The sequence below is a fragment of the Dreissena polymorpha genome, chromosome 16 (assembly GCF_020536995.1).
Source record: "Dreissena polymorpha isolate Duluth1 chromosome 16, UMN_Dpol_1.0, whole genome shotgun sequence".
Taxonomy (NCBI): Eukaryota; Metazoa; Mollusca; class Bivalvia; order Myida; family Dreissenidae; genus Dreissena; species Dreissena polymorpha.
The window spans coordinates 19,341,410-19,357,173 of record NC_068370.1 but is presented as its reverse complement, the minus strand read 5'-3'; the positions used below and the strand labels follow the sequence as shown (position 1 = coordinate 19,357,173).

Genomic DNA, 15,764 nt, shown 5'->3' with positions numbered 1-15,764 from the left:
CAAAAGTTATGGCAAAATGTTAAAGATTTTCATTTTTCTTTCTCAAATTCAAGGGGAGATAATTCTGGACTTATAACTCGATATGCTCATTTTCGATAGGGTTGACTCATCATTCAGATTAAGACACTGTGCAAGTTGGGAAATAACTGGATAAAACTGTGGACTTTATTGCGTAAACAAGCCTTTCACATTTTTTTCAAATTCAAGGGGAGATAATTCTGGACTTTTTCTCTGATGTAACCCATTTTCAATAGGGTTCGAGTCCTCATTATATAAAGACACTGAACAAGTTTGAAAAGAATCGGATGAAAACTGTGGCTTTTATCGCGTAAACAAGAAAAAGTCTAACGCACGCACGCACGGACGGACGACGGAACCCACGCCATGACATAAGCTCTTCAGGCCTTCGGCCAGTAGATCTTAAAACAACAATCACAGTAAGTAATAATTTAGTTGCAAATCAAGCATTTTTTGTAGGAAAGGGATTTCCGCAAACAACTTTATTTGTTTTTTTTAATGTTTATTGTTATTTAAAAAATAAAAAATAAATCGAAGTATGTCGATTGCCTTTGTATAGCATTGTTTGGCAAAGTATACTGTAACAAAAAAAAAGTTGTTTACCTTTTTTCTTGGAGTTGTTTGCGAGTAGGGCCAATTCTACTATAAATATATTTAATATCCCCACCACAACCAAATAAATCACATTTTCGAAACGCAGAAAGTCGTAGAAAGAACGCTTTTTTCAAGGACATCCATCAATCATCATGTCGCGGGTCATGGGAAGTAGAGATAGGCTCATGGCTGCACTCACAGAATACCAAAAGTGCCAGATGTATTTAAAGCCCAGGCAGTTGAAAACAGAAAGCTGATCTGAAGGGACCTGAACAAACAGAACGAAGAGACTCGCTGAAAAAACAACTATCCTCGTACAAGGATGAAAGGCAATGACCTACCTACTGGCCGGACAGCCCCAAATATCCGACACTAATATTACCTCGGAGTTTGCTTTGAGTTTCTTTAGCGTCTATGGTCCTCCTTGTGCATTCTTACGGCGTTCTAAGCCAATACGCTCTTAAGACGCAGAGCCTTGGTACTTATTTAGAAAAAAGGTCCTCATTGGTCTTCATAATATCGCTGACTTCGACTTGCTTGGCGTTTTTACGTTTCTCTATGCGTGTTCACGCCAACCCACGGCGTCTTATGCGATCTCTACGTTTGGATCGAAGCCTGTAAAAGGTGCATTGTATATAAACATATTGCCCATCCATTCAGTATAAAAGTTAGGCATTATTTGTAAAGCATTATATACAGTGATCGTATGCGCCGTGAGTAATGCATCATTTGTCGCGTTGTTGTCCTTTATATTCATCTAGGCGAATTCCATAGTTTTTTTCACAAACGGTTCTGTCAAATCTTGAAAAAGTACCTTTTTCACATTCTCAATATAATTGCAGGAAGCGGGTGTGCCATTATCATTATACAAGATAGAATTGTTTGCGCATGCCCTAGACAAAGACGGTGACGGGAGGTCGACTACAGGTGAGTTTTGTTTTGTTTTTTTCCACCACAAACTATCATTGGAGCATATATTTTCCGCTTAACTGATTTTCTTGGCAATTCGCAATAAAAATGATTTTCGCATAGTCCAGACAGTGACTTTTGAGTATTATGTTTTTATTAAATCCCTAGGTAATACTCTGCAACTACTTGTCCAAGTTCACTTAAAATATCAGGCGTGGTGAGGTAAACCAAGATGTTCCACTATGTGAGCTATTGTTGTCATACTTTTCCCGGCGTCCGACCGGGTCGGGTCAACAGATCGGGTAACCAATAGATTGGTAACCATGTCAAGTCTTTGACAAACACATATTAAAACTCTATGAGATAAAACATGGTGAGACTGTTAATCCTGACAATGTAGACCATGTTTTAATATGGTCAAGTGTGGTAAAATAAACTAGGTTGCCAGGTCGAGTCTTCCACATATGGTGTGACTGAAACTCATGTGAGCGCTCTATTTCCATCAAGACGCTCATGTAAATAAAGCTTAAGTTTACATCTTGTGTGAGTATTAATCAACAAATATAGGCCAGAATTCAATTAAACTACATGGACACTTTATTTACTGAAACAGGATGTTTCGCTTTAGTTCTCATTAAGCTCATCTGAGAAAAAAGCACTCATTATGAGCTTTTGTAATGAGTATATCTCCGGCGTAATGTACGGCATTCGGATAGGGCCAAGTTGATTGTCGCGTATCGACCTTCGAGGTCGACGCACGACATTAAAGCGACGCACGATATGACACTCGACATTTGAAGCGACATGCGACAATCATGCGACAATCAAGATTTCAGTGTCGCATATCGCGCTGGGTTTTAGAAAAAAAATATTGCAGAAAATCTTGACTGTCGACTGAATTGCCGACTGTCATATCGTGCGTCGCTTGAATGTCGCTTGAATGTCGCTTGAATGTCGTGTGGTCGACCTTCGAGCGCGACATTCGACATTTGAGCGACGCACTATACGACGCGCATATGCGATGTGACACTCGACACTATATCTAGCAAATGTTGCGCAAATGTCGCCTGTCGACCTTAAATTTCCTAGGTCGACACGCGACATTTCCTCGACGCACGATACGACGCGCGACGCACGATATGTGACCTCGACACTATATCGAGCAAATATCGCACAAATGTTGCATGTCGACAGGTGTGTGAGTAATTTTTTCAACTGCAAGCACGGTGTTGTTCAGTTTACTTTTTACTTTTTAATAACAAGGAAAAAATGGCGATATCTCGTAGCAGCTGTAACACAGCAGCAGCAAAGCACAGTACAAGCAGTAGAAGTCAGTAGCAGCAGCAGTAGCAGCAGTACAGCAGAATAGCAGCAGCAGTAGTAGCAGAAGCAACAGTAGCAGCAGTAAAGCAGTAGCAGCAGTAGAAGCAGTACAGCAGCAGCAGCAGCAGTAGAAGCAGCTGAGTAGCAGCAGCAGTAGCAGCAGTAGAAGCAGTAGCAGCAGCTGCAGCAGTAGCAGCAGTAGCAGCAGCAGCAGTAGCAGTAATAGAAGCAGTAGCAGCAGAAGAAGCAGTAGCAGCAGCAGCAGTAACAGCGATAGCACCAGTAGCACCAGTAGCAGCAGTAGCAGCAGTAGCAGCAGTAGCAGTAGTAACAGTAGTAGCATCAGTTTAGTAGTAGTAGCAGGAGTAGTATTAGCAGCAGTAGCAGCAGCAGTAGCAGCAGTAGATGCAGTAGCAGCAGTAGCAGTTGTAGTAGTAGTAGCAGAAGTAGTAAGTAGCAGCAGCAGTAGCAGCAGCAGTAGCAGCAGCAGTAGCAGCAGTAGAAACAGTTGCAGCAGAAGCAGCAGCTGCTGCAGCAGTAGCAGCAGTTGAAGCAGTAGCAGCAGTTACAGCAGTTACAACAGCAGTTACAGCAGCAGTTAAAGCAGCAGAAGCAGCAGCACTAGCAGCAGCAGAAGCAGCAGCGTAGCAGCAGCAGTGGCAGCAAAATGTCAGCAGTAGCAGAAGTAGCAGCATACAAGCAAAAGCAGCAGCAGCTGCTGCAGCAGTAGCATCAGTAGCAGCAGCAGTAGAAGCAACAGTCAAAGCAGTAGCAGCAGTAGCAGCAGTCGAAGCAGTAGCAGAATAGAAGCAGGAGCAGCAGCAGTAGAAGCTTTAGCAGTAGTTGCAGTAGTAGCAGCAGTAGAAGTAGAAGCAGCAGCAGTAGCTGCTGTTACTGCTGCTACGAGATTCCGCCATTTTTTACTTGTTTCTGAAAAAGTTACTATAACACCGTGCTTGCAGTTGAAAACATTACTCCCATGAGTGGGTCGACATGCGACCCTTGCGCGATATTTGCTCGATATAGTGTCGAGTGTCATGTCCTGCGTCGCGCGTCGTATCGTGCGTCGAACAAATGTCGCGTGTCGACTTGGGGAATTTGAGGTCGACAGGCGACATTTGCGTGACATTTGCTCGATATAGTGTCGAGTGTAATATCGCATGTCGCGCGCCGTATCCTGCGTCGCTCAAATGTCGCGTGTCGCGCTCGAAGGTCGACACGCGACATTCAAGTGACATTCAAGCGACGCACGATATGAGTCAAGATTTTCTGCAATATTTTTTATAAAACCCAGCGCGATATGCGACATCAAATTTTCCATTGTCGCATGATTGTCCCATGTCGACTTCAAATGTCGAGTGTCATATCGTGTGTCGCTTGAATGTCGTGCGTCGACCTCGAAGCCCTAATCAACTTGGCCCTTCCGATTCTGAGTTATGCTCGTACAATTCGTCGTCAACTTTTATCACTGCAACACGCAAAGGACCACACTTCATTAAGCTTGAATGAAACTTTTGATTTGTTGTGTTGTTACTGGTCAATCAAGAAATTTTTTAAACGATGTAAATTTATCTTGTTTTTTAAAGTTTAAATCTGGTAACTTGTGTCTAAATCTGAGAAATATCTTGTTTCCGCTCCACAGCCGATCTCGACAATATCTCGGTAAAATCTGAATTTGATCAACCGAGGTCAAAACCAAGGTAACTACGTAAATCGTAGAAAATGTAGAAAGCACAACAGAACTGCCATCTATTATAAATATTATACAATTGGCCAGAATGTTTATGTTGATTATTTTAAAACCGATTACGGCTTTGGATCAAAATACGGTAAAAACAGGATCACAAAGTCAAAGTTTTGAAATTTCGTTATCGCTGTAGAGGCGACATGTATTACTCAATACTTTATGAAACTTGGACACGATGTTTATCATGACAGTATATAGGCAACGAATTTGGGTCAATGGGGGTATGTTGCACGTGATGCCTCTGCCCCGAATATTTTTTTACTGGAAAACGGACCAAAACCTAGCCTCGGAACTTAACTTAACAAGCACATAATGTATCACTCATGTATTTTTTCGGCGTAGCTGTATAACCCGGGTTTCCACCTTTCACCAGAAATCTCCAGAATTCAATACAATTTTAATAAAATCTGCCGCAGGTGGGCCCGAATGAATGCATGGAATTTTCATACTTAAAATTATCAAAACTTTTAAATTAGAAAACGTTTATCTACAAAAAGCTAACCCATTTACAATTAAAGGTAATCCACTTAACGTTCTATTTTGTGAAGTAAGGGGTTAAACAAAATTGCAGCTATGCGTGGGCTTTTCTGAAAAGGGATAAAATTTGCAACGATGTTAAGTGCGTGTTCAGCGTGAAACGATTTTATCTCTATTGAAGAGGCTTAGGGATACACCAGATTTACTCTCAACTCTCGACAACCAATAAAATGTGTGTGTGCCCCTTTATATTGAGCAGAGTGTCAGCGCCAAAGCGTGTGTTCTCAAAGGCAATATTATTATATTAGTATTTTCTACCATATGCACAAGTATATTTATAGCCTATGGTTTGCTGTTCTCTTTCCTGGAATTCATTTTGATAAAACTATTAAAATTGTTAGACATTAAAAAATATAAAAGCATTAAGTTTTAAACAAGCTGTCGTTCCAACAGTGGGTGTGTGAACTCACTTTAAATGCATTGCATTCCATCCCGAAAGGTATCAAGGTCAGTTTGCGGTCATTCAGAACCTTTATATAAACACTGTCGAGTCATCTAGGTGAACAGAACTTTATTTTGAACAGAAATATTTTTAATGAAGTTATTCGGCGATATTATTATGGTATGTCAATTATTGATTCATTATATATTTTCAATGATACATACTTTTTACATTAATTTAATGAGAATTTAAACAATTTATTTAACATGGCCGTGATGAGTCCCTATACTTTTAATATTCGAATAACAATATGCGCCAAACCAGTAAAAGTGATCTGTTCGAAAAGCGCGGAAGTAAATATTTCAAATATGTATGGATGATTCGGTTGACTTATATGTTCGTATTTAATGCCCTTTCTGCTTTTATTCTGTTCTGTATCTATAGATAAATGATCAAGAGAACCTAATAATGAGAAATACGCCACACAATCTTGCGTAATTGATTTCGGTGTGACGAAGCTGAGAACTGCGCAGAAACAGGCATTCGCTATCTTTTATCTGATTGATAAACTGATTATCTTTAACCAGCTTGGACACAAATCAACACCGTATATCTTGTTCAAATATTTTTTTTTTATAATGTGCCTTGTTAATTATCATGACAATAGTCTTGTTATTTTATCCGTCAAAACAAATTGTTGAGCATAACGTTCAAATGAATTTGTTAATTATTATTATACGTCAGGACAAATGTTGGAAATAAGACGGGCTCCGCTAAGATTGGCTTAAGCCTACTGAGAGGAAGTGATGTGTACAAAACAACAGTATACCAAGCCGGATCTTCGGGGGCCCGGAATAACAATGACCGCGCACTCCACTCACTGCACATGGTGGATGCGACAAGTGAGCTTCTGGAGATAATCAATCGAACAAGTTGGCGACAAAACGAACAACCATATGAACCTGTAACGTAAAAACACTCCACGCGTGCCTCAAGGTCCATAAACTGCCCACCAGAGCTGAAGCACTACCGCTCGAAAATGATCGGACTAGCCGATGTCAGGTGGCTAGGATTCGGAGAAACATCTACAGACGAAGGGCACCAGATATGGTTCAGCGGACATATTTCAAAACATCGTCACGGGGATGCTTTCGCAGTTAGGAAAGAGGTATTAAACAGTGTCATCGGTTACACCCCAGTAAAGCTCATTCCAATAAGTATCTCAGCGAGACCTCAAGTAACTCCATCATCCAGGTCTGAACATCAACATGAGACTATTAAGACAAGAGGAGATTTAACAGTTCTATGAAAATAGACCGCATCATAGTCAAGGTCCCGAAAAAAGACATCCGCATTGTTCAAGGCGACTGGACCGCCAAGGTTCGACCAGTCACTTACCAAGACTGGTCAGGGTAAGTAGACAGATTTGGCATAGGAGAGACAAACGACATCGACTTCTTGAGTTTGCCAAAAGCCACCAACTCACTCTGATTAACACGCTACACCCTCACAAACCGTCAAGAAAATCGATCTGAAATGTTCACAACGGACCAGATCCATTTTTTTGCTGGCGAACATCGGCAGTGATTTTGTCTTTGTGCGCACCACCACCATCTGGGCAGAGAAGAAGGGCAGTCTCATGAACTGTTGGCAGAAGATCAGATTGGATTCAGAGCGGCCGGAGCAAAGTGAAACAGGTCTTCAACTGCAGAGTCATCATTGAGAAATACCTGCAAAACGAACGTGAACTCTTCTACAACTTCATCGACTTTAAGAAAGAACTTTGTTCACATTTGCCATGATGGCCTATAGCAGGTTCTTATAGGATCTAACATTTACGAAGGGCTGGTGTAAGTCATCCAAGAACTCTTCGGAAACGCCAGCAGCGCAGTACTTCTAAATGGACAAAAGGGTGACTTCTTCTGGACATCAGTGGTTGTCCATCAGGGATGTCTTCTCTCCTCCGCCCTGTCTACCCTTTTCGTTAAGAAGATAAAACAAGAGACCCTCTAAGATCATTACACCTCTATCTGAATCGGTGGAAGACCCATATCCAACTTGAGATTCGCTGATGACATTGATCTCTCCTTAGGCACCAGCAGTGAACCCAAATACCTCACCCAAAGACTGTATGAAAGAACAGGAGCATTCTTGGTGGAGGAAGCACGGAGAAGTCGACGATTATGGTGAACAGCACCAACAACACCAATGCAGACACGACAATGAACAACGAGAAGCTGGAATAAGCACCCAGCTTCAAGAACTCGGAGCTAACCTGCCCAATGATGATACCAGTACCGCTGATGCCTGAAAAATAATTTCCATGGCGACCGCAGTGATGGCCACACTGAGCAGTTTGTGGAAAAGCAGCTTCATCAGCTTCCCCACCATCTACAGGCTCTACAAGTCCGCCGTAGTCACCATCCTACTGCACGGCTGCGAGACCTGAACGCTTTACGCGACACGCCTACAGGCCTTTGAAAACAAGTGTCTCCGAAGGCTGCTCCGCATCTCCTACCAGAAACACAATGCCAACGAGTACGTCCGGAACATGACAGCAACACTTGTTGGTCGACAAAAGGCCTTCCTGGCAATAGTCAAACGACAAAAGCTGGCGTGGTTTGGACACGCCAATAGGCACTACTCTTCGTGAAAGATTGTGCTCCATGACACATTAGAGAGAGTTCGCCGTCGAGGCCGTAAGAAAAATTGCATGCACAATGTGGAAAGAGTGATCGTCTGTCCCCAAGGACACACTTCTTCGCGGCCCATAACTTGCGGAGGATCTCTGTATCCGCGTCCCTCATTTCCCTCAAAACGGCTAACATGTCTATAGAATGTTGATGAAGATGATCACATTAACTCAGATAATTATCATGAAACAGTTCACGTGTTGATATTTCAATATCGTAATAATATTTTCGTAAGTAATTTAATTACGGGAAATGTCACGCAAAAATTGCTTCGAACGATCATAATTTAGTTATTCGCATAAGTATAATCACAGAAAACTCCGTAAACAAATTAAGATTTAACACAATAGTTAACGTGTAAGATTTGTGTTGGCATATGCTTTTATGATGATCATAGCAATATAGTTCCGAAGACTCCGCATATGGTATTGTGAGATAAAGATAATGATAAAATTAGCTTAAGTAAGTAATTTCTGAAGAACTAGGGCAGTGCACCAACAAGAAAATTATTATATGACACTAACTTCACGTGCATGTCATTTAGTATAAAATAATAATATTTAGCAGAAACCACGTTTCTCAACCTTTATCCTAATATAAGATTAAATATCGCTATAAGTAGGTGGTAACTCATCATTTTTCGGGCGTCTTCTGCTTACCGCGAATATTTTCAAAATCTTATTGTAAGGCAGTTTATGGCCCCAGTTCCGTTTTATTTATAAATATGTATGGCATTATATTTTGTTGGTTTTAAATAAAGAATATGGTATTATTTCAGTGATGTTTACAAAACAATAGCACAATTAAAGGTTAAGTATACTCTTTAAATATGCACATCGCGCTGCACATTATTACACTTACAGCTGATACATGTTAGGCGCACCAGTAACAAGTTTGGCTTTGGATGCTTTTATCGCACTCAATGCACGTATGCCGTATGGATTTGGTTGGATGAGGCGGGGTTGTGAAATTTTCATAGCGCAGATGGAACAACCCTGTTAATTTTTACCCAAAACTTGTGTCAAGATCAACGTAGCGCTTCAATGTCACATTACCGGCGCCATTACTTAAAATGCATCTAATTATTTTGATATGATTTCATATCGCTTGTTTCTCATCACCTTACCATGCAAAGTGTTATGCACATGACATATGCTGATCCATTTAGGGTCAAAGTCGAAATTCAATGTGTTATGGTCCCAAAGTTGTCTTTATGAAATATGGCTTGTCGAAGCATTAGTTTCCCATACTTTCAGAATATTGAACTACGCGGTACGTAGATAAAATTAATGTTAATCTGTATGCGTCTCTTGCCAAGATTAAAATGCTTTCTTTCAGTTGAAGTTTTGCATTTGATGTAAACGTTATAATCAGAAGACAAAAAACCTTTGGGAGCTCAATTTCCATATGCCTTGAACAACGTACTGAGATAACTCGGCACATGCGCTAACCAAAAGCGGCGCCGTGTCGCTTCAAAATCTTAACAATTCTTTTCTCTTCGACAGTTTATACATAGAAACCTTAATAGATTACCCAGTACAAAATTAGACAATTTCAAAAATTTATAATAATTTGCAATAACACGCATTTATAACAACGTGATTACGCACTGAATGAACAATAGAGATATACATTAACTCGCACAAGCCGGGAACGGCACGATTGGAAAAAAAAATGATAGAAAACATAACAAAAGGATTTCACACGGATGCCTTGAAATACCATCATTTTCCTTTTAACTTAAAATTTCAACAAGTATATTTAACATTGAGCTGTTTTGTTGTCCTCGTACATCGATATAATGTAAATAAAATTATACATGAAGTTTTTCGTTTCAGTGAAATGGTTTTACAACTAAAGCAAGCTGAAGCTGGATATTAGAAGATGCCAAGTTTGAGACAACAGATTTTAACAAACACTGAATAAACATGCAATGACATTCGTATGTGTATTTGAACAAAACTATAGTATGTGTATATAATAACTATCCATCATCGTTTGCTTGACTAGGCAGTTTATTTTTTATATAAAATGCATGTAAGTGACATAATTAGCTGGAGCGATAATATAAGCGATATATAAACCACGTGTAGAGGATTGAATTGCTCGCGTATTTTTAAAAAGTGTATGAAGAATATGTACATTGCTCCACCGGTTGATGGTCACCGAACTTACATCATGAGATTCTTCCGGTCTGCATGCCTGTGTGCGTCCATCAATTATTTTTCGTTGAAACGATATCTTCATCTAAATTCGGTTAGCTGATTTAGTAAGAACTTTATACACCATATCAGCAGATCACAGTGCATATCAATTAATATCGTCTCTTAATATTGGGGGCATATTTGGAAAAAAATTATCTTTGCGGATGAATTCTTTGACATAAGGATATATTCGTACAGCATATTTTGACGTTTTATATAAACAACTTAAAATACAATCCTTACACTTATCAATGGTGTATGTACTACATGTTATTTTGATTTGATGATTTTAGTAATTTGTAAAGTTTACTCTGATATAGTTTTCATATTGCGTATACTTTGATGTTGACAAGTGGACAATAAATGTGTTTAAAATACGTTGCTTAAGTTTTGTCGTAAAGTTCTGTAAACTATAGGCATATTGATTGTAGTGTCGTAAAGTTCTGTAAACTATAGGCATATTGATTGTAGTGTCGTAAAGTTCTGTAAACTAAAGGCATATTGATTGTAATGTCGTAAAGTTCTGTAAACTATAGGCATATTGATTGTAGTGTCGTATAGTTCTGTAAACTAAAGGCATATTCATTGTAGTGTCGTGTAGTTCTGTAAACTAAAGGCATATTGATTGTAGTGTCGTATAGTTCTGTAAACTAAAGGCATATTGTTTGTAGTGTCGTATAGTTCTGTAAACTAAAGGCATATCGATTGTAGTGTCGTATGTTCTGTAAAATAAAGGCAATTTGATTGTTGTGTACATGAACACGTGTGGTATCTATGTTAAACAAAAACATGATTGATTTGGTTCACAAATTAAACAAATAATAAGGAAACAATGTTTAAACATGTAAACGTATCTATAAGTAACCGTAGCAAGATGCTCACTACGAGGTAGTTGATTTTGTGATAGTAAATCATTAAAGGAGGTGTTTAAATTATTAATACGGTGCAACAGTTTCAAAGACGTTCCTGAATTGATACATGAAGAATCGTTTTTCATACAAAGAAATTTATTGTTAATGCAATCAATAAGCGTCTTCCTCTTCTTTCCCAAGTAATCAGCAAGCTTTTTTCATGCATTTTCAAAGCATTTCCTAGACATTGTGCGCAAACGAAAAACGTGCTTCAAGCCCGTATGATATGGGCTTAACATATTTACCTTAAATCGTACGGGCGTCTTCCTTACCTCACAAGAAACAATTATACCATTTGCAAAAAAAATGAAAAAAGCGTTCGCAAGAACTCATACTAAAGCCGCCGTGGACCTTGACCTATTACCTGTTGAACTTTTGATGATCGTCGGATGAAGCATTATCAAATTATCACGCGCAGACGACAGATGCAAAGCAATACCTGCCTACTTCTGTTGATGTATAGTAAATGTTTAATGGATTTTTGGTTTGAAACATATTCCCAATCAAGAATATGAATGATACCCGAGCTAGGTTTGGAGAATCCAAGACGTCGTCCAATATGGCCACCGTTTAAGCGTTTTGACCTATGATGTGATATTATCATGCCTTTATCCATTATAATGCATTTTTCCAACCTAAAATAGAAACATGTTATGATGCTTTATGTTTTAGAACTGAATAAATCGATAAAAAAAATCAAGATTTTATGGCATGGTGTACAGTGCATTTTATATGGAGCGGTCTTCATGTCAAAATTGTAATGCGCATTTTTACAAACTTGTTATGCTTGTTGATTATCTTTTATGGACAATGTTATTCAAACACTGTTGAAATGTGTGTAAATGTACTTTTCTTTCGGTAATTTCCATTCCGCTTTTCAAGTGTTTTGTAATATATTGTCTGTTTTAGATTGGCAACTTGCAATATTGCAACCGCTAATCGCCAAATGCTTATCTGTAAACCGCAATACGCTAAACTGAATTCGCTTAACGAAACTAAACTTGATGTCAGTTCCACTTAATGACGTAATCAAACGATAAATTTGCGTTCAGCAAACCTTTTTAATGTTTCACAGTTTATTAAAAAAAGGTTGCGGTTGTTAATTTTCGTATATAGATCAATTCTTAATAGAAATGAAATTATTGCAGTTCGAATACATGGATTCAAATAGTGAGTGACGTGTGCAAAACATGGTGGAAAGATCACTTTTCATTTATCTAATATTCTACCACGGCACGTGACTTGTTTTTATATACAAGAATGAAAAGTATCGTTGGTTATTCTGCAACAAACCAAGGACTTAGACAAATGTTTTTTTAAAAAAGTTCTGGAAATTCCAAGAATTATTTCAGTAAAATGCACGGGCGCTAACGCGAGATTCGGTAAAAATAATAAATTTCCGCGTTCTGCAGTTCACTTCAACCAAAATAGTACTAAACAGTCATACTTCGTTCGTTTATTGTATTTTTGTCATAGTTATTTCCCTTTTATTTTAATCAACAAACAAAATATTTGTTTATGTTTACAAATAAGTATGACGTCACTTTGATTGTCCGCGCACTGTTTATGAAGTGATTTGATTTTCATTGTGGTGACGTCACGTTTTCACGAAAAAGTGGAGGAAGTAAGGTCAATATAATTCTCATTTATAACCTTTAAAGTCTCTATAACGCTCAAAATCAACGAACATTTCGTCAAGTTTTTCGTAAAATAAAGTTTACACCTAAACAATCAGTGTTCCTTATAGCAATAGCCACAATTTCAAAGCTAGATGTGGTATGATTACATAGATTTTTGTTGATGCAAAATGCTCGTTTTTTTTTATTTGTGACCACAATAAATTCCATGCTAATTTCCTGCGAATATATCTATTCATACGACACACGAACACTAAAATGGTACCATGTTGGGGGTTCAATCAGTAAAGCATTCAAATGGACTTATAAAGGTCAAGACCTAGAAATTGTGAACAATTTAATTACCTTGGAATTGTGATGTCAAGTGGTGGATCGTTCGTGCCCGCACAAATAAACTACATGGCAAAGCATTAAAAGCAATGCATTCTTTCTTCAACCTTACGAAAGATATAAACGTACCCATAAATATCATGTTTAATTTATTTGACGCATATGAATCTTCCATTTTAAACTATAACTGCGAAGTTTGGGGATCCATCAAAGCGGAAAATATTGAACGCGTTCACCGTAAATTTTGGTAAAAGACTATTGAACGTAAAAATGTCAACAAATTCACTATCGCTATATGCCGAAGTTGGTCGATTTCCCTTGCATATCGACAGATAAGTCAGGATGATTAAATATTTTTTGAAATTACATACTGTGAAACAGGGAAATTGTATTCTTAAACAAGTTGTAGTTTTACAAAGATAAGCAATTGAACGTAAAAATAATGCTAACAATTGGTCATCGAAAATACGGGACATTCTTAACCAAACCGGTTTCACCGATGTATGGCTTTTCCCCGAATCTGTTAACAATGATCACTTTATCCCGTTATTCAAAACAGATTACGAGACCAGTATATTACCAACTGGGATGTCAGTGTGACGTCGTGTAGCTCAATGATCCTATATAAGGAACTCAAACCGGTTTTTTGAAAGAACGTCGTATCTTGATATTGTTGACAAACAAAAACATAGGAACATTATTGCAAAATTACGTTTGTCCTCTCACAAATTATCCATAGAAACGGGCAGACACCAGAATATTGACAGAGATCAACGAAAATGTATATTATGTAACCTTAATGACATCGAGGATGAATTTCACTTTGTTCTTAAATGTCCTTATTATAATGATGTTAGGAATGCATTAATTCCGAAATATTATAGAATCCGGCCAAATATGTTCAAGTTTATTAAACTACTTAATAGCTCAAACAAAACTGTATTAAGAAGGCTAGCCATGTATTGTTAACATGCTTTAAAATAAGAGAAAATGTCATATATATGAAGTGTTAAATAGAAATACATTTTTACAAAAAATAAGGTCAGAAATATGTAATTATACCTTTATTTGTAAACCTATATGCATAACATTGTGTATGAAACCCATGTATGCCACGGCCGTTAATCAAGCGCGCCACCTCTTTTTGGGATGCATTAAGAAATGAGCCAATGCAATTTTCGAGGTGGCGCTCAGGCCCGGATGTTTTTTTTCATTTCATGTATAATTGTACAGGGTGATTAGGTTTTATATATTTTTTCAACATAGTTCGCATTATTTTTTAAATCGGGCAATGTAGTGCGATTCAGCGAAGATTAATTCATCCAAAAATGTACATAAACATACATGCTCAACCCATTTAAACACATCAGAACCTTTATAAGTTGTGGCATGGTGGAGTTTTTAAACGCATTTCGATGAGTTTTTCCTGTGTGACAAGAAAATGTCCACCCAATTAAATCGCGAACGGCATCAAACGATTGCGTACACCATACATTAGATGCAGCATGCACAAAATATAGGCTTCTTGCCGACGTAGTAGATAGTTTTGCATTTTTTCCAAAGAGATGGAGTCAATGCGTAGGAGATGGCGCCAATGATAAGAGGTGGCGCCAATACAGGATGTATAAATTAACAGTCGTATCGCAATGACATTATCACATGACGTATATTTGATAGATAATGTTATTTGTTATATTTAATTTTCTTTTCAACGTACATACGAAGGCCAAAATCTTTACAGAATATAAAGACATTCTATAACTAGAAGTTGCGCGTAAGAGGCCGACGCGTATGCCCACGCCGCTTAGATGTTATATTAAAATGCAATTTTGGGTGGGCAATGCCTATGTTGGTGGGCCCCGGGATAGGTAATGTGGACATGGATGGTCGAGATAAACCGTGTTGTCATAAGAGATGTTCAGTATTTATTTGAAGTCAATTGGTGAATAAATTAAGAAGTTATGTTAAATCAACTTTTGGGAACGAAAAAAACTTTGGTTCGGCAATTTTGGGTACGAACAAATTATGCCAAAAAATTGGGTACGAAAACAATTAGGGTACGAAAAAAAAAATTGTTTAAAAAATGGGTACGAAAAATAAATTTGGGTACGAAAAAATTGTGGGTACAAAAAAAAAATGGGGTACGAACAAAAATATTGTGAACGACAAAAAAATGGGTACGACAAAAATGTGGGTACGAAAAAAAAATGGGTACGAAAAAAATGTGGGTACGAACAAAAATGAGTACGAAACAATTTGGGTAGGAAAAGAAATGTGGGTACGGAAAAAAAATGGGTACGAAAAAAATTGGGAACGATAAAAAAAAATTGGATACGAAAAAATGGGTACGAAAAAAAATGGGTACGAAAAATTTTGGGTACGCAAAAAAATTGGGTAAGCTAATAAATTGGGTACGAAAAAAATGGGTACGACAAATTTTGGGGAAATTTGGGGAATTAGTACCCGTGGACCTCTCGAT

At 38.1% G+C, this 15,764-nt stretch overlaps 1 long non-coding RNA gene across 1 annotated transcript; it reads left to right on the top strand.

Annotated features, from left to right (window-relative positions):
• The first annotated feature begins 1,452 nt into the window (after window positions 1-1,452).
• Window positions 1,453-10,781, top strand: LOC127862932 (uncharacterized). Its single transcript, XR_008040865.1, has 2 exons — window positions 1,453-1,539; window positions 10,042-10,781. It is a non-coding gene; the product is annotated as an uncharacterized LOC127862932 (long non-coding RNA).
• Window positions 10,782-15,764: the final 4,983 nt, after the last annotated feature.